The 21,553-nt window shown below is 45.1% G+C and overlaps 1 protein-coding gene across 5 annotated transcripts in view; it reads left to right on the plus strand.

The window, feature by feature from the left end:
- The first annotated feature begins 918 nt into the window (after positions 1-918).
- The window catches only part of RFX2 (regulatory factor X2), an 80,318-nt gene continuing 59,683 nt past the window's right edge, over positions 919-21,553 (plus strand). For 4 of the 5 annotated variants that reach the window (XM_054291188.1, XM_054291190.1, XM_054291191.1 and 1 more), the window contains exon 1: positions 919-976. The gene's annotated coding sequence lies outside the window, so the exon portion shown is untranslated. The remainder of the gene's footprint in view (positions 977-21,553) is intronic. The other variant, XM_054291189.1, reaches the window with a different exon arrangement.

Here is a 21,553-nt window from a genome sequence, read left to right on the forward strand (position 1 = left end):
TAAATTTCACTTTTTTCAGTGGAAGCCATTCCCTGTGTCCTGTCCCTCCAGGCCTTGTCCCCTTTGGGCCCTCAAGGGGTTCTGAGCTCTCCCTGGATCCTTCTCCTCCCCTATGTGAGCACCCCCAGCGCGGAGCACCCCCGTGGCTCCCTCCGGAGTTCTCCGTCAGTTCCAGGTCCTGGTGCCGCAGTACCGGCGCGGGGCTCTGTCCGTCTGTCCGTCTGTCCGGGCCGGACGATTTTCTGTCCCAGGGCATCTCTTCGCAACCCCCCGGCATCCCCCCGAGCCCCGGAGGGAGCAGCATTTCCCGGATATTTCCCCAGTTCGGGGGGCAGCAGCATTTCACCGAAATTCCCCCAGTTCGCCCCAAATCCCGCCCGCTCCCACCCGTTGTTGTCGGTGACGTCACGCCCCGTCGCCATGACGACGACTTGATGACACGTGGAGTTGGTGACAAAAAATACCCCACAACAACCCCATGGGCAATCCGCCCCTTTGGAATGTTTAACAGCGGGAAAATAAACTTTTTTTAAATTTTTTTCTTTTTTTTTTGGGTGATTTATTGAGGTGAAATCATCGCGCAGGCCCCGCCCCCTCTCCCCCCCAATAGCTTCTCCGCGCCCGCGCGCGCGCGCGTCATGCGCCCGGCCCCGCCCCGCGCCGAGGCGCCAAACCGCGCGCCAACCGCCGGCCACGCCCTCTCCGCCACGCCATTGGTTTTCCCTCCACGAGTCCCTCCCCTTCACGTGACAGGCAGGCACTACACCAATAGGAAGCGGAGAAATGCCGGGCACGCCTCTTTAGGGCGGGGCCGGGCGGTGACGCGCGGGGCCGGGGTAGCAACAGTTGCCTCGAGACCCGGCGCCCGGCGCCATAGTGACCGTAGCCCTGGAGACTGTTACTTGCCAACGGCGGCAACGCGCGGCCCCGGCGGCCGGAGCCCAGCGCAGCCCGCGGCACCCGGCGGCGACGGCAGGTGAGCGGGGCCGCCCCGTGACGGGCTGGAAGTGGCACCGCGGCCGGGGGGGGGGTGCAGGGATGTGCGCGGTCTCTGCGTCCTCCTCGGGGCCGGCGCGGCGCGGGGCCGGCGGCGCGGAGTCGGCTTGTCCCGGCGCGGGATGCGCGGTCCTGCTGCGCGCCGGGGCGGGGGGCGCCGGTCGCGCCGCCCTCGGAAAGTTGGGAGCGGGGGAGCGGCGGAGGCGGCGCCGCTGAACCGCCCCGGGCTCCCCCTCCCCGGGCCGGGGCCGCTGCCCCGGGGCACCGCCCGCAGCGCGGCCCCGCCCGGCCACGGGAACCGACACCGCCCGGCCGGCGGGGGGGCCGCGGACCCGCGATCCGCCGCTCCCGGCTCTGCGGGGCTGCCCGAACTCCGCGCTCCCGGCTCCGCGGGGCTGCCCGAACTCCGCGCTCCCGGCCCCGGCGGGGACGCGGCGCTGCCGGGAGGTCCCAGCCGGTCCGCGAGCCCCAAAGTGTCCGCTCAGGGTCGGGAGGGGGCCCAATGGGGTTGGAGTCGGTACCGCTCAGCACTGTACCCGTGCTCTTTCTCTCTCCATTCTGTCCAAGTCCTTCTCTTCCTTCTGTCCCCCTCTCCGTGCTGTCCCCGTCCTTCTCTTCGCGCTGTTCCAGTCGCTCTATTCCTGCTATCCCTGTCCTTCTCTTCCTTCTGTCCCTCTGCCCATGCTGTCCCCGTCCCTCTCTCCATGCTGTTCCGGTCCTTCTCTTCCCACTGTCCCCGTCCCTCTCTTCCCTCTGTCCCCGTCTCTCTCTTCCTGCTCTCCCCGTCCTTCTCTTCCTTCTGTCCTCATCCCTCTCTCCATGCTGTCCCCATCTCTCTCTTCCCGCTGTCCCCGTGCCTCTTTTCCTTCTCTCCCCCTCTCCATGTTGTCCCCGTCCCTCTCTCCATGCTGTCTCTGTCCTTTTTTTCCCCGCTGTCCTCCTCTCCATGCTGTCCCCCTGTCCGGTCCCCCTCTCCATGCTGTCCCTGTCCCTCTCCCCGCGCTGTCCCCGTCCCCCCCTTGCGCTCCTCCTCCTCCTCTTTGGGGGTGGAGGGAGGTGGTTTCAACTCCAGCTCGTCCCTGGAGTTTGCCAGAGCCGGGAGATCCCGGCGCTTTCTTTTCTCGAGCCGGGCTTAGAAACGAGGGGAAATCGCAGCGAGAGCTGTTTGCAAGCATCCGCCGTCTGTTCTTGATGAGGTTTCTGCTGTTGCTAATAATAAAGTGTGTTGTGAAACAAGATTCATCTCCTGTTAGAGTGGGATTTTGTGGACGTGCCTGTTTTAAGCGTGAGTTCCCGCTGCCTGATTAAATGTTTCCATTCTTTTTGCTTAGATAGCACTGCGAGCCTTTATTTTGGCTTTGCTGTTGAAAGAGGCGAGACTTACTAATTAAAAAGCAGAATTAGTAATAATTTTATTAAATATTGTTAAATCTACTTTACCTTTTTGCATTTGGAATGTCCTTAAACTGAGGCTTTAACTGGTAGATTAAACTGAGAGCTCAGCTTTGGAATCATTTACTCGAGGCTTTTTTCATCTGCTTCTGCCCAAACTTTTCAACTTTATCTTGCTTACAAATCATTTGAGAATAGAAAGTAACGTCTGGCTTAGAGAAAAGAAAAAAATCAGTCTCTAAATACCAATCTTAAGCTCCTGGGCTTCCCTCCCTGCCTCTGCTGTTTCAGTTTTCAGTCTGAGTTTGCCTCAGCCAGTGCAGGATCAGCTCAGTCTCAGGTTTTATTTTAAAGTGACATATTTAGTAAAAGGGGAGGCATTTTGGGAGGCTCTGTTGTGGTTACCTCGTTCAAAATGGGCTGAATCAACCTCTGACTGTGTCTGCTGAGAGAGTTTGGGATGAACAATTTGATTTCTGGGTGGCTGCTGAGGCAAACCCTCAAAGCAGGACCTTGTAGGACTACAGAGGTGTTGGATACATGAAAATCTCATTTTTAATTTTTTTTTTAAGAAACCCAACACATCCAGCTGTGTCTTTACCTCTCAGTGTTGCTGTCCCAAAGGAGGGGAGATGGATTGGAATTCTGTGAGATGTGTTTCATTTGCCTTGGGGTTACACAGCTGTGGGCAGGCTCCAGGGGTTTGTTGTTTGGAGCTGGTGTTGTCAGAGCTGTTCCCATAACCACGAGCTTTGGAACTGCTCATCTTTTTAATCAGAATCTGAGTTCTCAGGTAACAACAGGATCTTGGCCTGAAGGCTGGAAGTGCAGACAGAAGGGGTTGACAGCTGGAATTTCTTTGTCCCTGCTTGCTTCTTGCAGAACAGGAATGATCCCAGTGGGGATGGGCATGGGAGCATCCACTGCCACAGAGGAAAGGCAGAGCCAGGTCCCTCACAGCCACCCCTGCTTTGCATCTCCCTGCTGAGCCATTTGCATCTCATGAATTCCTCTCTCAGGAGGAAAGCCCCCAAGAGCCAGCTCTGCTCCTGTGAGAAATCTGCAGCACCTGGAGAGGGGCTGACACTGCAGGCAGCGCCCTGGGGTCTTTTCCTTTAGCCCTCTCAAAGAGCGTTCTGTAGAATTGCCATATAAACTTGTAGGGCCACCTTATAAATTTGTAGGATTGCCATGTAAACTTGTAGGATTGCCATATAAACTTGTAGGACCACCTTATAAATTTGTAGGATTACCGTATAAATTTGCAGGACCGCCTTATAAATTTGTAGGATTGCCATATAAACTCATAGGACCACCTTATAAATTTGTAGGATTACCATATAGATTTGTAGGACCTCCTTATAAATTTCTAGGATTGCCATGTAAACTTGTAGGACCACCTTATAAATTTGTAGGATTACCATATAAATTTGTAGGACCACCTTATAAATTTGTAGGATTGCCATATAAACTCATAGGACCACCTTATAAATTTGTAGGATTACCATATAAACTCATAGGACCACCTTATAAATTTGTAGGATTGCCATATAAATTTGTAGGACCACCTTATAAATTTCTAGGATTGCCATATAAACTGGTAGGACCACCTTATAAATTTGTAGGATTACCATATAAACTTGTAGGATTACCATATAAATTTGTAGGATTGCCATATAAACTTGTAAGACCACCTTATAAATTTGTAGGATTGCCATATAAACTTGTAGGACCACCTTATAAATTTGTAGGACTGCCATATAAATTTGTAGGACCTCCTTATAAATTTGTAGGATTACCATATAAATTTGTAGGATTGCCATATAAACTTGTAGGACCACCTTATAAATTTGTAGGACTGCCATATGAATTTGTAGGACTGCCATATATATTTGTAGGATTACTATATAAATCTGTAGGATTACCATATAAATTTGTAGGATTTCTATATAAATTTGTAGCACCACCTTATAAACTTGTAGGACCACCTTATAAATTTGTAGGACTGCCTTATAAATCTGTAGGATTACCATATAAATCTGTAGGATTGCCATAAAAACCTGTAGATTTGGCCTATAAATGGAGGCATCTCCTTCATCAAGGGACTTGGCTCCCCATTGAGCCCCTGCAGCCGGGCTGGGAGGGAGGGATGGGGTCACTCATCCCAGGATTTAAACTGAGTGTGGTCTAGAGAGTGTTGCTGTTAAATTGTGTGTCAGGTATGGGAAGGTACATCGGAAATACACTTTCTGTGTCATTTTTTGTGTGTAAACACCATCACACGCATCCCTGGCAGTGCCCAAGGCCAGGCTGGATGGAGCTTGGAGCACCCTGGGCTTATAGAAGGTGTCCCTGCCATGGGGCAGGGTGGAGCAAGGTGGGATTCAGGCTCCCTTCCATCCCAAACTGTCCTGGAATTCTGTAATCATCCAGATGACATAATTTCTCCTGGCTTTTGGGGGAAATCCTCCAGCTGAGAGTATTCCCTGCCACTAAAAGCCACTTTCTGCCCCGAAACAACTTCAGTGCTGCAGAACAGTCGGCGCCACTCATTGTCTTTAAATAACCCCGTGCTTGTAACACCTCGGAGCCCCGACAGCTGCCACGTTTCATCACAACATGTTTTCCCTGCCCATGGAGGGCCGTACACAGAGCGGCTTTGGCGGATCCCAGCCCGTTTCCCCCGCCCGAGCCGAGCTAAAAGCGGAGCCCGGGCTGGTGCTGATTCAACAGGCGGGGCCCGCCCGCTCTCGGCAGTCTCTGCTGGAAGTGCCGAGTTATTTTTAACCCCACATCTCCCTCCCTGGCTGCCTCCCTCGGAACGAATGCCAGAGCGGTGCAGGGCTGGGTGCGGGCCAGCGGGAGCGCGGCGTGCCCGCCCGGCCCCGGGGATTGGGATCCATCGGGATCAGGGCTGGGATTCATCAGGATCGGGGTTGGGATCCATCAGGATCGGGGTTGGGATCCATCAGGATCCAGGCTGGGATCCATCAGGATCGGGGTTGGGATCCATTGGGATCCATCGGGATCCAGGCTGGGATCCATCAGGATCGGGGTTGGGATCCATTGGGATCCATTGGGATCCAGGCTGGAATCCATCAAGATCGGGGTTGGGATCCATCAGGAGCGGGGTTGGGATCCATCGGGATTGGGGTTGGGATCCATTGGGATCAGGGTTGGGATCCGTCGGGATAAGGGTTGGGATCCATCAGGATCGGGGTTGGGATCCATTGGGATCGGGGTTGGCATCCATCAGGATCGGGGTTGGGATCCATTGGGATCCATCGGGATCTGGGCTGAGATCCACTGTGACCTGGTCTAGGATCTATTGGGATCTGGGCTGGGATTCATGGGATCCATTGGGATCTGGCTTGGGATCCATTGGGAGCTGGGTTAGGGTCCATTGGGATCGGGGCTGGGTTCCATCAGGATCCATCAGGATTAGGGCTGGGAGCCATTGGGATCCAGGCTGGAATCCATCAGGATCCAGGCTGGTATCCATCAGGATCAGGGTTGGGAATCCATCAGGATCCGGGGTGGGATCCGTCGGGATCCAGGTTGGGAATCCATTGGGATCCGGGTTGGGATCAATTGGGAGCCAGACTGGGATCCATTGAGATCCATCGGGATCGGGGCTGGCATCCATCAGGATCCAGACTGGGATCCATCGGGATCTGAGCTGGGATTCATCGGGATCGGGGCTGGGATCCATTGGGATCGGGGCTGGGATCCATCAGGGTCTGCACTGGGTCCATTGGGATTGGGGTTAGGATCCATTGGGATCCAGACTGGGACCTGGGCTGGGATCCATCAGGACCCAGGCTGGGATCCGTCAAGATCAGGGCTGGGATCCATTGGGATCCGGGCTGGGATCCATCGGGATCAGGATTGGGATCCATTTGGATCCAGGCTTGCAGTGCCGATATTGGACACGCACCAAGGGGAGGTTTCTGTCTGCAATCTGCACTTTCAGTCCTGTTGTTTTGTCTTATTTGGGCTGGCAAGTCTTTATTCCTTTGTTCAAACACACAAATCCAGCTGATTGTCTGGGAACGTGCCGGCCTTCCCACGTCTGTCCGAGCAGCTTTGGGATAATTCTCCATAAATTCATAAATAGATGATAAAACCTTCCTTCAGCACAAACCATGGACCCCTAAACAGAGGAATTCAAGCAGTTCATGGAATAATTACCAATAAATTCATAAATAGGTGACAAAAACTTCTTTCAGCACAAACTATGGACTCATTAACACAAGAATCCAAGATGCTCATGGAATAATTATCCATAAATTGATAAATAGGTGACAAAACCTTCCTTCAGCACAAGCTGTGGAACCCTAAACAGAGGAATCCAAGCAGTTTATGGAATAATTATCCATAAATTCATAAATAGATGATGAAATCTTCCTTCAGCACAAACCATGGACCTCTAAACAGAGGACTCCAAGCAGTTCATGGAATAATTATCCATAAATTCATAAATAGATGACAAAACCTTCCTTCAGCACAAACCATGGACCCCTTTACCTACTGAGCAAAGAGGAAGGAATCCAAGCAGTTTATGGATTAACTATCAATAAATTCATAAATAGATGGTAAAACCTTTCTTCAGCACAAACCATGGACCTCTTAACACAAGAATCCAAGCAGTTTATGGACTAATTATCCATAAATTCATAAATAGGTGACAAAATCTTCTTTCAGCACAAACTGTGAACCTCTAAACAGAGGAATCCAAGCAGTTCATGGAATAATCATCCATAAATTCATAAAACCTTCCTTCACAAACCTTTAATCCCTGAGCAAAGAGGAATCCATTTGTACAGGGCACTTCTAGAGTCCTTTTCTTAGCACACAAAGCACACAGAGGAAATTATTTCATGGTCATATTAATACACAAATTATTTTTATTTGGGGGGAAAGCAGAAAAGACAAGCCCACTTTCAGCTTTTGGTGGTGTTTTATAAGGGATGGCAATGTTTGTATTTCAGAAATTATTTCAGGACATGTTAATACACAAATTATTTCCAGGTAGGGGGGAAAGAGAAAAATTCAAACTTACTTTCAGCTTTGGGTGATGTTTTATGAAAGACGGTGATTTCTAGAGAAGTTTAAATGTTGTTAATTCAGCTGAGTTGTTAAAACAATAGGTAGTTATGTCTAGACATGTGAATTCATGTCAGTGAATGAGAAACTCTTCCTTTTCCCACAGTATTCCTGCTCACTTATGTCACTGCAGGGGTTAGGCAGTGTCTGCCCTGCAATAAAGTTAAAAGGTGTATTTTAAATTGCAACAGGAGCAAGAAGTTTCCCAAACAGAGCTTTAGAAACTGTTTTGGTTCCTTAATCTGGTCATAAAATCACAGAAGAACCTTTCCCTGAGATCCATCCCAACACCCAGACACAATTTCATGGCTATTTCCTGATGTCCTCAGGAGTGAAGAGCTGTAGAAATCCCAAATGAAGGCATTTAAAAAGTCATTTAAAGGCAATTCATAAGTTTGCTTTTTTCTTGAGTTAGACTTCTATTAGAAATTTGTTTTTCTGAGTTTAATAAATGGCTGAGAAGTCTCAGAGTTGTACAAATGTGTCGTGGGAGGAAACTTTGCAAGAGGTTAATGACAGAACATTGCAGTCAAAGGAACAGGTCACACAAAGCACACCAATAATGACTTTCATATAAAGAATATGCAAACAAAAATCAGATGCTTTGTTTTCTTGTCCCAAATCTGAAAGAAATCCTCAGCAAGAAGCTGACAGAAATAATAATTACATTGACTGTAGAGATATTCCTCCCTGATGAGCTCACTGGTGCATATTGCCACCATCCAGGTTCCACAGTTTTTTATTTTTTTCTCCTGTCTGAGGGAGTTTTTCTTTGGCTTCGTGTGCAGGATGTGTGGATGTGTGTGAGGACAAACAGCAGCAGGTACCTCGTGCAGGCTCTGAGGAGCTTGAGACACGTCCCTGAATCCACTGGCAGGGCTGGTGCCTTGTGAAGGCTGACCTAGAACGGGGAATGGCTTCCCACTGAGATTTAGATGGAAAAAAATCCCATTTGGAGGGAATATTGGGAAAGAATTGTTCCATGGCAGAGCTGGGGGTGCTCACCTGGACAAGAGAAGGTTCCAGAGAGAGCTCAGAGCCCCTGGCAGGGCCTGAAGGGGCTCCAGGAGAGCTGCAGAGGGACTGGGGACAAGGCCTGCAGGGACAGGACACAGGGAATGGCTCCCACTGGGAAAGGGGAGATTTTTGTGGGATATTTGGAAGGAATTGTTCCCTGGCAGGGTGAGGAGGAGCTGGGATGGAATTTGCCGAGCAGCTGTGGCTGCCCCTGGATCCCTGGCAGTGCCCAAGGCCAGGCTGGACAGGGCTTGGAGCAGCCTGGGACAGTGGGAGGTGTCCCTGCCATGGCCAGATGTTCTCCAAGGTTCTTCCCACCCAAACCATTCCAGTGATGCCTTGTGAAGGCTGAGCTAGAACAGAGACTGGACAGAGCTAAAGAACAAAGCAGGGATTTATTAAAAGGATCTCCTCAATGGATGCACCTTGTGCAGCACAAGAGCCCAGCCAGGGCTACACCCAAGATGAACCAAAATGGTCACAAAATGGACACCTGGTCACAGGATCTCTCACTTTGATCAGTTCTGCTCCATTTGCATATTGCAGTTCATTGTCCAATTCCAGCCCCAGCCCATGCAGTCCCATCCTGCTTGTTTTTCTCTCTCCAGCCCACGTTGTTTGTGCTCTTGGGCTGAGATTTGGATCATTTGTCCTTGGTCCCCAGCTGGAGCAGGAATTGTTTTGTCTCCCTGCTCTGTGCACAGAGCTCACCATCCCCTCATGTGAAACCCAGACCCACACACTAAAGCAGCACAGAATGTGAAACATACAAAAGCTCAAACACGAAGCATCAGGGTGACTCCATGCTCTGACTTCTTCAGGGCATCTCTGATCCTTACAAAGTCTCATCCTGGCAAAGAAAAGGTGGAACATGAGCAGGAACAAAGCAGAGCGTCAGGGGATGGCTCCGTGTTCAGCATCTCTGAATCAGCACTGGCAGGACAAGGGGGATGGGTTGAAACTGAAAGAGAGGAAATTTAGGATTGATAACCAAAGAAATTCTTTGCTGTCAGGAGGGTGAGCCAAAGGTTTTCCAGAGATGTGCCTGCCTCATCCCTGGCAGTGCCCAAGGCCAGGCTGGACAGGGCTTGGAGCACCCTGGGATGGTGGAAGGTGTACCTGCCATGGCAGGGGTGGGATGGGATGAGCTTTAAGGACCTTTCCAACCCAAATAATTCCATGATTCTGTGAGATCTCCTGGCTCCCTCTCAAAGCCAGGGCTCACCTTCCAGGCCTTTCAGAGCAGTTCAAATCCCAGCAATTGCTATTTGTGTTCAGCATGTCTGAATCAGGAGTGGCAGGACAAGGGCGAATGGGTTGAAACTGAAAAAGAAGAAATTTAGGGTTGATATTGCTCTTTGGCACATAAAATTAAATTTCCTCCATCTCTTCTAGAGAAAAGTATTCTGGCTGGATTCACTTCTCTCCCAATGATCTTTGGAGTGCAAATTTTCCCTTTACAATCAGGAACCAAACCCTTCTCCAAACTCACAAACATCCCTTTTGCAGCCTTGCTGGGGATGAGGGAACCCTTGTGGGCTCTACACATCAGGATCAAATCCAGGTGTGAAGAGAGATGGTTCTGTCTCCATGGCTGAGTTTTGGAAGTGCCCCACCCATTTGGAAGCATGAGGGTGATGTTTGGGGTGAAACACCAGGAATTCAGGAATTTGTCGGGCATTACGTGGCTGGTGGTTCTTTGAGGTTAACACGAGGCAAAGGGTCCTGCTGAATGGAGCCTGTAATTAAGGATGCCTAGAGAAAAGGATCCTGGCTGGATTCACTTCTCTCTCAATGATCTTTGGAGTGCACATTTTCCCTGTTCCATCAGGAACCAAACCCATGCTCCAAACTCACAAACATCCCTTTTGCAGCCTTGCTGGGGATGAGGGAACCCTTGTGGGCTCCACACATCAGGAGCAAATCCAGGTTCTGTCTCCATGGCTGAGTTTTGGAAGTGCCTCATTCATTTGGAAGCACGAGGATGAAGTGATGTTTGGGGTGAAACACCAGGAATTCAGGAATTTGTCTGGCATTACGTGGCTGGTGGTTCTTTGAGGTTAACACGAGGCAAAGGGTCCTGCTGAATGGAGCCTGTAATTAAGGATGCCTCTTCTGGAGGTGTCACTAGTTAAGAATGACAAGAAACATCAGGGGAAAGAGGAGAGAAGGGGGAAAAGTGGGGGTGGAATGATTATAGGCAAACAACCTCAGCAGAATTAGCAATTTCCTTAACAACCACCTGGTTAGTCATTGTCAGACTGTTCCTTGTATCAGCTTAAGATCCCATTGCCACCATGACAACCCTGGAACTGTTCTGGAGAATTTCTGGCTTAACACACAGCTGATTAAACATTCACCCTGCCCAGGGAATGATATCAGTTATTCTTGTTCTCCTGACCTCTGGTGTCTGGGAGTCCTGGAGGTTTTAGATAAAGCAGCCTCACACTGACAGGTAAAACTCTGCACTGCCCCTGCCCTTGTGCACAGAAATATTATTATTATTATTATTATTATTATTATTATTATTATTAAGCAGCCTCACACTGGCAGGTAAAACCCTGCACTGCCCCTGCCCTTGTACACTGAATTATTATTTTTATTTTATTTTATTTTATTTTATTTTTTATTATTTTATTTTATTTTTATTATATTTTTTTATTTTATTTTATATTTTATTTCATATTTTTATTTTTATTATCATATAGAGACATCCAGCAGTGCTACACAGCAATAGTGATGGCCTCAGTGCAGTGCTGGTGGAAGTTATTGTGTTCCCCTGATTTGTGAGGGTTATTTATGATGGATGATTGTCTTCTGGAGCACCTGAGCATCTGATGATGCTTTTGCACACAGGATTTCTCATGTTTTAGGTGCTGTTGGATTACAGCATCAACTCATGTGAAAGGAAATGGCTTTAAACTGAAAGAGGGGAGGTTTAGATGAAATGTCAGGAAGGAATTTTCCCTTTGTTGGTGATGAGATTGTGGCACAGATTGCCCAGAGAAGCTGAGGCTTCCTGGAAGTGTTCCTGGATGGGTGGTGAGAAGGTGGCAGGAGGCAGAACGGGAGGAGCTTTAAGGTCCTTTCCAACCCAAACCATTCTGGGATTCTTTTTCTGTTCCCTTCTTGGCTTCCTCCAAGATCTGATCCTGAGCTGAGCTGATTTTTTCCTAATATCCTAGTTAGGTTTTTCCTAATACCCTACCTATAGGATAGGATCTCACCAACTTCCTAATACCCAACCTATTTTTTTTCCTGATATCCAACCTAAATTGGTGCCGTTTGAGGCTGTGTGCTCTGGTTCTGTCAGTGTTGCTGCAGAAAGAGCCCAGCCCAGCTGAGCACAGGCACCTTTCAGGAGCTGCAGAGAGCGATGGGGGCACCCCTGAGTCTCCTTTTCTCCAGGCTGAGCACCCCCAGCTCCCTCAGCTGCTCCTCACAGGGTTTGTGTTCCCAGCCCCTCACTGACAGAGCTCCCAGGGGCGCTCAGGGTGAGGTTTGGGCTCTTTCTTTTGGAAGTGCCCCACTCATTTGGAAGCATGAGGATGAAGTGATGAATCCTGTGCAGGTCTAGGAGCTGCACTGATGATCCCTGTGGGATCCAGCTCAGGATTTTCTGGAATTCTGTGAGCCCAGGCTGGAGCAGGAGGCTCCTGCAGATGTGTGCTGAGGTGGACAATGAAGTGTGCACACCCTTCTCTGTGCAGCTCATGGGAAACAGGGATGGATCCTGCACAGAGCTGGATATTCCAGCAGCTCTGGGGCCTTTCTCACCAACAGTTTCATATTTTCTGTTAGCCAGGCTCTTGTTTGGCAGTGCGGGGAGGTTGTGCAGCCTCTGATAAGCTGGGAGGAAGCAGTTGGGAGATAAGCCCAGGCTCTGGGTGTGCTGGAGCTGCTGTTGTCAGCGCTGTCACCTCGCTGCTCTGTGCAAGGATATTTTTCTCCTCCTTCCCTGAGCTGTCTGGGATGGTCCAGTCTAAAAAACAACTCAAAATTCACCTCTGGGCTGTGAAATGTGGAATAAGTGCACATGGACTGGTTCTGCTTAATTTGTCCTGCATTTAAACAATTTCTTGTGCTGCTCAAACCCCCACCGTTCCCCCCAAAGGAGATGAAACACAGATCTTTTCAAATATTCATGACCTTAAATGACCAATCATGAGAGGAAATTTTTCTTTAATAGGTACAAATAAGAAGAGAAATAATGGCTCCTGGTCACCAGGCTGGTCTTCAGAGCTTCCTTCTTCCTAGCAAATATTTATTCTCCTTAATGTAACAGATGTGAACCATTGGTAGAAGAATTCCACCTGCCAGGAAGGTGAAATATCCTCCACAGAATATTTCTTTAAACCCCTTAAAGAACCTAGGACTGCCCAGCACTCACAGCTGCTTGCATGAAGAATGTAAATTGTTCTATATGAAAAATATAGAAGAAACAGCTCCCCTCAAACCAGAAATGCAAAGTTCACCCTCATATTTTAGGCACATCCTCTGTCACATTGTCCTGCACCCCTCTGACCTGAGCTGGGCTTGCAGAAGCAAAGTTGTTGCTACTCCTGGTGTAACTCAGAGATCTGTTGGGGTCCATGTTTATGACATGAGTTGTTACTATTAATATTTTTTTGTTATGAGGAAACATTAGAGTAAAAATAATGTATGTAGTGACAAGAAAGAAATTTATTATCAAAGAAGTTGATGATAATAATAATTATCAAATAAATTTATAATAATTATCAAAGATATTGATAATACTTAGGAATTAATTAGATTATATACATAATTATTAAGTATTATAACAGTGAATTGTTATTTTAGTTTGTAATAGTTGACAGATTTTATTATTAATTTATTAATTAAATATTTACTATTATTACATCTATTTATTAATTATTAAGTATTTATAAATGATTAAGTATTATAGCATTAAATTCTTATTTTAGAGTTTGTATAGTTGATAAATTTTAAATTAGTAGAGAGTTTTAATTTAAATTTAGTAATTTTAGTAAATTTAGTAATTTAATTTAAATTTAGCAATTTAATTTAAATTTAGTAATTAAAATAAATTGAGTAAACTAATAGAGAATTTAATTTAAATTAGTAGAGATCCTCTCACGCTGAGGAAGGAGGGTTAATTATTTAATTATTCTGTGCCAAGACATTCCAGCACAGCTGCGTCACCCGGGCTGCTGGGATGGGCTCTGCTCCTCTTGAGTGAGGAACCTCCGGGCTGTTTGAGTTAATAATCCTGTTAATTACCCTGTTAATTAGGGATAAACCCCATGGAGCCAGGGAGAGCTCAGAGCCTCTTGCAGGGTCTGAAGGGGCTCCAGGAGAGGGACTGGGGACAAGGCCTGGAGGGACAGGACACAGGGAACGGCTCCCACTGAAAAAGTGAAATTTAGATGGGAAAAATACCATTTCGATGGAAAAAAAACTCATTTAGATGGGAAAAAAAAAAACACATTTGGATGGGATATTGGGCAGGAATTGTTTCCTGGCAGGAAAGGAGAAGGCTCCAAGGAGAGCTCAAATCCCTTTGAGGGCCCTAAAGAGGCTCCAGGAGAGGGACTGGGGACAATGGATGGAGGGACAGAACAGGGAACAACTTCCCACTGGAAAAGTGACATTTAGATGGGAAAAAATGCCATTTAGATGGGATATTGGGCAGGAAATGTTCCCTGGCAGGAGAGGAGAAGACTCCAGGGAGAGCTCAGAGCTCCTTGCAGGGCCCTAAAAGGGGCTCCAGGAGAGGGACTGGGGACAAGGCCTGGAGGGACAGGACACAGGGAACGGCTCCCACTGGAAAAGTGAAATTTAGATGGGAAAAATACCATTTAGATGGGATATTGGGTAGGAAATGTTACCTGGCACAGCTGGGGGTGCTCACCTGGACAAGAGAGAAGGCTCCAGGGACACCTCAGAGCACCTTGCAGGGCCTGAAGGGGCTCCAGGAGAGGGAATGGGGACAAGGCCTGCAGGGACAGGACACAGGCAATGGCTCCCACTGGAAAAGAGGAGATTTTTGTGGGGTATTTGGAAGGAATTGTTCCCTGGGAAGGTGGAGAGGGGCTGGGATGGAACTCTCAGAGCAGCTGTGGCTGCCCCTGGATCCCTGGCAGTGCCCAAGGCCAGGCTGGGCAGGGCTTGGAGCAGCCTGGGACAGTGGGAGGTGTCCCTGCCATGGGCAGATGTTCTCCAAGGTTCCTTCCCACCTAAACCATTCCAGTGATACCTTGTGATGGCTGACCTAGAACAGAGACTGGACAGAGCTAAAGAATAAAGCAGGGATTTGTTAAAAGGCCTCAATGAATCTTCCTTGGGCAGCACAAGAGCCCAGCCCGGGCTGCATCCAAGATGAACAAAAATGGTCACAAAATGCACAACTGGCCACGGGGTCTCTCACTTTTATAAGTTCTGCTCCATTTGCATATTGGAGTTAATTATCCAATTAATCCATGCAGTCCCATCCTGCTTGTGTCCAGCCCACATTGTTTGTGCTCTTGGGCTGAGATTTGGGTCATTTGTCCTTGGTGCCCAGCTGGAGCAGGAATTGTTTTGTCTCCCTGCTCTGTGCACAGAGCTCACCATCCCATAATTTGAAGCCCAGACCCACCCACTAAAGCATCACAGAACCTGAAAAATATAAAAACTCAAACCTGAGGCATCACCACGATTCTGTGATCACAACCAAGACAGAGAATGGATTGCAGTGAGTCTCTCTGTGCACCATTTTGTCCTTTTCTGCGCCTTTTCATAGGTAAAATCTGCCATACAAACCTGAGCCCCCTCATCATGCTCAGCATTTTGCAGTCCCTGACTGCTGCCCTGTGGGGAAATGTGCTTTGGCTTCAGCCCCACAGGTTCCTTGCCGGCTCTGTGGTTGTGAAAATCAAAATCACCACTTCCTTGCTGGGGACTGAAAGGAGACATTTTCATATCAAAACATCTGAGGGTGTGACTGTCACAAGAAAATCTCAGGCTTTTCAGGCCCTGGGGCTGCAGCTGTACCAGAGTCTGTGAGATTTGGGTTATTTCCTACATATTTATGCACAATGATATATTAAATATACCTGTATACATACATGTACAGACACATTATGTATTTCTAAGAGTAAATTGTGATCAAGGGCAGTTCCAAGGGTGTTTATTCCACATTTCTGATTCATCTCTTTGCCTCTGGACTCCATCCTCACTGGGGTTTTTGTGCCACCTTAGACTCCCCTGTGTCAGGAGTCCCCTGAGGCACAAATTAATCTCTGATCTATCCATTCCCATTTTCTTCTGATCCACATCCTTTGGCACTTCAGAGTGTGTTTAGGAAACTCTGCTTTATTTGTTCTGTGCTTTCATTTCCAGTTTCCAGTAGGGAATAATTCAATCCCTGTTGTTTTGATTTTTTTTCTTTGTTTCTTTTTTTCTTTTTTTTTCCTTCTTTTTGTTTGTTTGGTTGTTGGTTTTTTGTTTGTTTGTTTGTTTGTTTGGTTTGGTTTTTTGTGGGGGTTTTTTGTGTGTTTTGTTGTTGTTTTCTCCTAGGACCCAGAAAGTTAAGATTGGAAACTCCTAAAGGATTAATAGTTCTAAAGTGCTTTGAAAGCCTCAGGTGCTTGTAGCTTTACTCACTGATCAAAACAAGACACACATTTTTTGGGGATGGTGTCATTATTGCTCTGCTTCCTTTTTTTTTTCTTCTTTTTTGGGATGGTGCCACTATTTTTCTGTTTTGTGCCCTCTTGGAATATTTCATGCAGTGGCACTTAGACAATCCCAGAATGGTTTGGTTGGAAGGGACCTTCTGGCTTCTTTCTGCTCCCTTAAAATGATCCCTCAGGAAAAACCCCTCTCCAGAGGATTTTCTTATTTTCCTATTTAAAAATTTCCTGCTGGAGGCAGGGATCCTGCAGGACTTGAGCTGCTGGAGGTGCACAGATGATGCTCAGAGCTCTGTTTTGGTGCTGAAAAAATTCAGAAAACAGCCAACAAACCCATGGAGAAATGGTTTAGTTACAGAAATTTAGGGGAAATAGTGGTTGGGGCATTTCTTGCTGAAGTGATTCCAGAATCACTCTTCAGGTTGTTTTACAATCCAGATCAACACACAGCTAGAATGCTCTAAAAAGGGAAATTTGGAATAAAAATGAACTGCAGATGAGTAAAACTTTCTGTTCCACATTGCTCTGCTTGCAGGACCCAGTGAAACTCAGATTTCCCTTTTTGCACGTTTAAAAAGGCAATTTATATCATGGGTTAAATTCCTCCAGCTGTGTCCTTAAAACCCAAGCTTTTTTCTTCAACTGCCACCAAATAATTAATACATCATACACTGCAATTCTAATTCACTTTCCCCTAAGAATTACTTAATTCCTTGGTGATGAGTCTCTCCTTAGTCAATCATTAAGGAATTTCTGTTCTGACTTTTTCTTTTGGCAGCTTCTTGCTTGAATTTATATTGTGATGTTTGGGCAATGAAATGTTCCACACAGTGAAGGTTTTGAATGCATTCTCCTGATTTCTGAGTGATCTCTGAATACATGAGGATTGAATTATGTGATTAGCCACAACATCATGCAATATTCTGCTAGGGAAAAGGAAATTGTCTGTGGATGGATTTCCACTTCACACTTCAGGTTTATAACCATCATAGCACAGCAGTGAATGGAAGTTGGTGACAACTGACAGCCTGTGGCCACTCTGCAGTGATTTTTATACCTTTTTCTTGCCCAGGTTTATAAAAATTTTACTAATTTTCCCTGCATCAGAAAGTTAATATAAGAGTTGAGTTACTGTCTGTTCCCTGGAAGAATGATTTCCCCCCAAAACAGGAGCAGGTTGGTTATAGAGGATATAGGCAGTAATAAGGTCCAATAATGTAAAAACACAGGATTTTAATATTAAAAATCTGTTCCCTTGTCCAGCCCCAGCTTTGGCCCTTTGAGACTGGAGAGCCAGGCTGCAAACACCATTTCATTAGATGTCTCCTTCTCTTCTCTTCTCTTCTCTTCTCTTCTCTTCTCTTCTCTTCTCTTCTCTTCTCTTCTCTTCTCTTCTCTTCTCTTCTCTTCTCTTCTCTTCTCTTCTCTTCTCTTCTCTTCTCTTTTCTCTTCTCTTCTCTCTTTCTCCCTTTCCCCCCTCTCCTCTTTCTTCCTTTTCCCTCTTTTCACCCTTTCCCCTGTCCCCTTTTCCCCCCTCTCTTCTTTCCCCCTCTTCTCTTTTCCTTTTTCCCTTCCCCTCTCCCCTTTCCCCTCCTCTCAGCTGTCACTGTCTCTTTCCCTGTGACTCCTCCAAACCCCTCTTTGGAGTGCAGAAAAATGAGAATTATTCCCTCTGGAGTTCTTTCTGCCACAGCACCTAAGTGCAGAAGCAGGGAAGCTGATGGTGCTCTTTTTTTTTTTTCTCCCTTCCATCTGCAGAAAGTAAAACTTCTCCAGTAAAACAAAAAATAATAAATTCAATGTTCTATTGATTGTTAAAATTTGCTGTCAATGTCTTGATTGCTGCCCTATACCACTAACCCCATTCACTTTAGCACCACGTGGTGAATAAGAGCAAAAAATGTCCCTTCTCAGTTGGAAGGCTGAACTGGAAATTCAGGATTAACAAAATCTACTTGGCTTTTTTGCCTTTGAAACAGGCAGATGGGATTGTTTAACATGTCATTTGCTAAGGCTTATTTTGACTGAAGTCTGATGGCAAGCAGCACCCCAAGCAAATATTTCAGAATAAAATACCAAATTTCTGCCTTACAACTCTGTTGCTGTTGGTTTAAGCTAACTCGGGTGAGCAAATCCCTCCTGTTGGCTCAGGCTCTGGTAGCAGAGCAGGAATTGTTTGTATGCTGAATTTTAAACCTCGTGTTTTCCGCTCTTACCTTAATGGAAAACATATTTTGACATCTTCCCCTTAACTCCCTGCCTAAATAACTGGGTTTGGAATTCCATCTGGCTGCACAGAAGAAACTCTTCGCTCTATTCCCCACCCAAATCTCTCCGTGGTAAATAAAGGAGCCAATGAAAGGTGAAGGTTTTTTTTTTGAAGAGAACAAATCATTCTGCTGTTAAAATTGGCAGCACCGTGGTCTTTCCTGGCTACCTGCTGCTCTGAGGCTCTCCAGAGCTGCTGGAAGCTGTTTCTAAAATTCTCTGAGCTGTTGGAACACGGTTGGCTCATAAATACCCACAGCTCCTGGCCCATAGAGAGCTGTGAGTCACAGAGGAGGGAAGGGCGAGTGTGGATGGTGAAAAAACCCCAATCCCAACAGCTCAATAACAAAATTAAGTGGAGTTTCATGCTCTGTCCTCTCTGCCCTTCCTACTTTTCCCTTTTCCTTCTTTGAGAAGAATGCTGCAAAGATTTATCCTATGGAATGTCAAATTAGTGTTAGGTTGAACCTTTTAAAATACAATTTTATGCAATTCAGTCACAAGGCAGTAATGGGGTGATAAACAATTCATAATTTCAAAAGGAAAATAGATTAAAACCTTTAGAGCAGTGGAAAATCTGAATGCTGTTTCCTCTGATCCTTCTGAATTTCTACAACTCAGGGATGAGAGTTGATATAGAAACCCCAATCCCAAAACCTCAATAACAAAATAAAGTGACGTTTCATGCTCTGTCCTCTCTGCCCTTCCTACAGGATTTTTTTCCTTTTTCTTTTTGGGAAGAATGCTGCAAAGAGGGGATTTACCCTATGGAATGGCATAGGGTAAAATTAATAATAATGTCAGATTAATGTTAGGTTGTACCTTTTAAAATACAACTTTATGCAATTCAGTCATAAGGCAAAGTTAAGAGAGCAATAATGGGGTGACAAACAAACAATTCATAATTTCAAAAGGAAATAAAGAAACTGTCATAATTTAAAAGGAAAATAGAGTAAATCCTTAGTGCAGTGAAAAACCTGAATGCTGATTCCTCTGATCCTTCTGAAGTTCTGCAACTCAGGCAGGAGAGTGGATGATGTAGAAACCCCAATCCCAACACCTCAAAACCAAAAAAAGTGGAATTTCATGCTCTGTCCTCTCTGCCCTTCCTACAGGATTTTTTTCCTTTTTCTTTTTGGGAAGAATGCTGCAAAGAGAGGATTTACCCTATGGAATGGCATAGGGTAAAATTAATAATAATGTCAGATTAATGTTAGGTTGTACCTTTTAAAATACAACTTTATGCAATTCAGTCATAAGGCAAAGTTAAGAGAGCAATAATGGGGTGATAAACAATTCATAATTTCAAAAATAAATAAAGAAACATTCATAATTTCAAAAGGAAAATAGAGTAAATCCTTAGTGCAGTGAAAAACCTGGTGTGACTGGGTCAGAACCTCAGGTGATGCTGAGGAGATTCCTTCTCCCTCTGCCTTTTCTGCTCCTTTGATGTGAGAAATAGATTTGTAAAAAATTCTTAAAACCTGATATGTGGTCTTGTATATTTATATATAAACACTGCAGATTTTAAATTAATTAAATTGAAATTAATTTTATATTAATTTAATTATTTAAGATGATAATTTTAATTGTTTTTATTAAAATTTAATTAATTGTTTTAAAATTAATTTTAACTTAATGTTGAATTAATTTAATTATAATTACATTTAAAATTTTTAAATTAAATTATTTGAAAATGAAAAATTTTATTTTAAATTAATTTAAATTGATCACTCTGGGGATCAGTCCCAGCTTGGACTCAATGCTCTGGGAGGTCTCTTCCACCCTAAATGTTCCAAAACCCTTTTTCCCTGCAAGAATATTCCTAGAAAACCTTTTCCTTGCTGCATTTCCCCACTGGTATTTGCATTGCTGATGATTTGGCCTTGGGAGAAGAGTTGTTCTGCTCTCAGCAGCTGCTGCTTTCCTTTCCAGAGGAGATGGATTTGTTTTTTCCATCCCTGAATAATTTAGATCCTATTCATAGCTTCAAAATATTACTTTGCAGAGTAACGAGGTGCTGAAAATGAGGCTGAAAATGAATGTTCTGATGTATTTCCACCTGCAAATGACAAAAGTGCTGCGTGAAGTTTGCTGTGACAAAGCTTTAGGGACTCCAGTTCAGTCTGCATTTAATCAATTTGTTTTGTAGAGGAAAATTTATATCAAATCTGGCAGCCCTTTTAATGGGTAGGTTGCAGAAATGAAATTATGCCTGATTCTGCTTGCAAATGTGCTGTGACATTAGTGTTAAAAAAAAAAATTCAAATTACTAGTTTTGCTTCTCTTCGTTGCAAAATGGGCAGGCATTGTATATAGAGATTGCGTATTGTGTGTAAAGAGAATTGCTTCAGTTTTTCTACCTTTTTTAACAGGTTTTGTCGTGCTTTAAAACCTTTTTAAAAAGTTTTTGTCATCTTCAACTGATATTGGTTAGAATGTAAGAAACATAAGAACATGGGTTAGAACATAAGAAATATCTCATAATTTGCAAAACAAACATTTTCATCCTCGACTGATAATGGTTAGAACATAAGAAACATAAGAACATAACATTGTTTACAATATAACAAACATAAGAACATAACATTGGTTAGAACATTAAAAACTCCTATTTTGAGTTTCATAATTGGAAATAATTTGAAAAATATGAAAATATGAAAAATCTCATAATTTAAAAAACAAACATTTTCATCCTTAACTGATATTGGTTAGCATATAAGAAATATAGGAAATATAAGAACAGAACATTGGTTAGAACATAAGGAACCTCTCATACTTTGCAAAACTAACATTTTCATCCTTAACTGATATTGGTTAGAATATAAGAAACTTAAGAACATAACATTGGTTAGAACATAAACTCATATTTTGAGTTTCATAATTTGAAATAATTTGAAAAATATGAAAATATGAAAAATCTCATCATTTGAAAACCAAACATTTTCATCCTCAACTGATATTGGTTAGAATATAAGAAATATAGGAAACATAAGAACATAGCTTTGGTTAGAACATAAGGAACCTCTCATAATTTGCAATACAAACATTTTCTGGCTGGTCTGTATTAGAGAAAACAGCCTGGACTCTTGAATTGGGCTGGTGAGATAAATCAATAG

This window comes from Melozone crissalis, unplaced genomic scaffold (assembly GCF_028551555.1).
Source record: "Melozone crissalis strain CALT ecotype California unplaced genomic scaffold, PUWL_Pcris_2 ptg000088l_1, whole genome shotgun sequence".
Classification (NCBI taxonomy): Eukaryota; Metazoa; Chordata; class Aves; order Passeriformes; family Passerellidae; genus Melozone; species Melozone crissalis.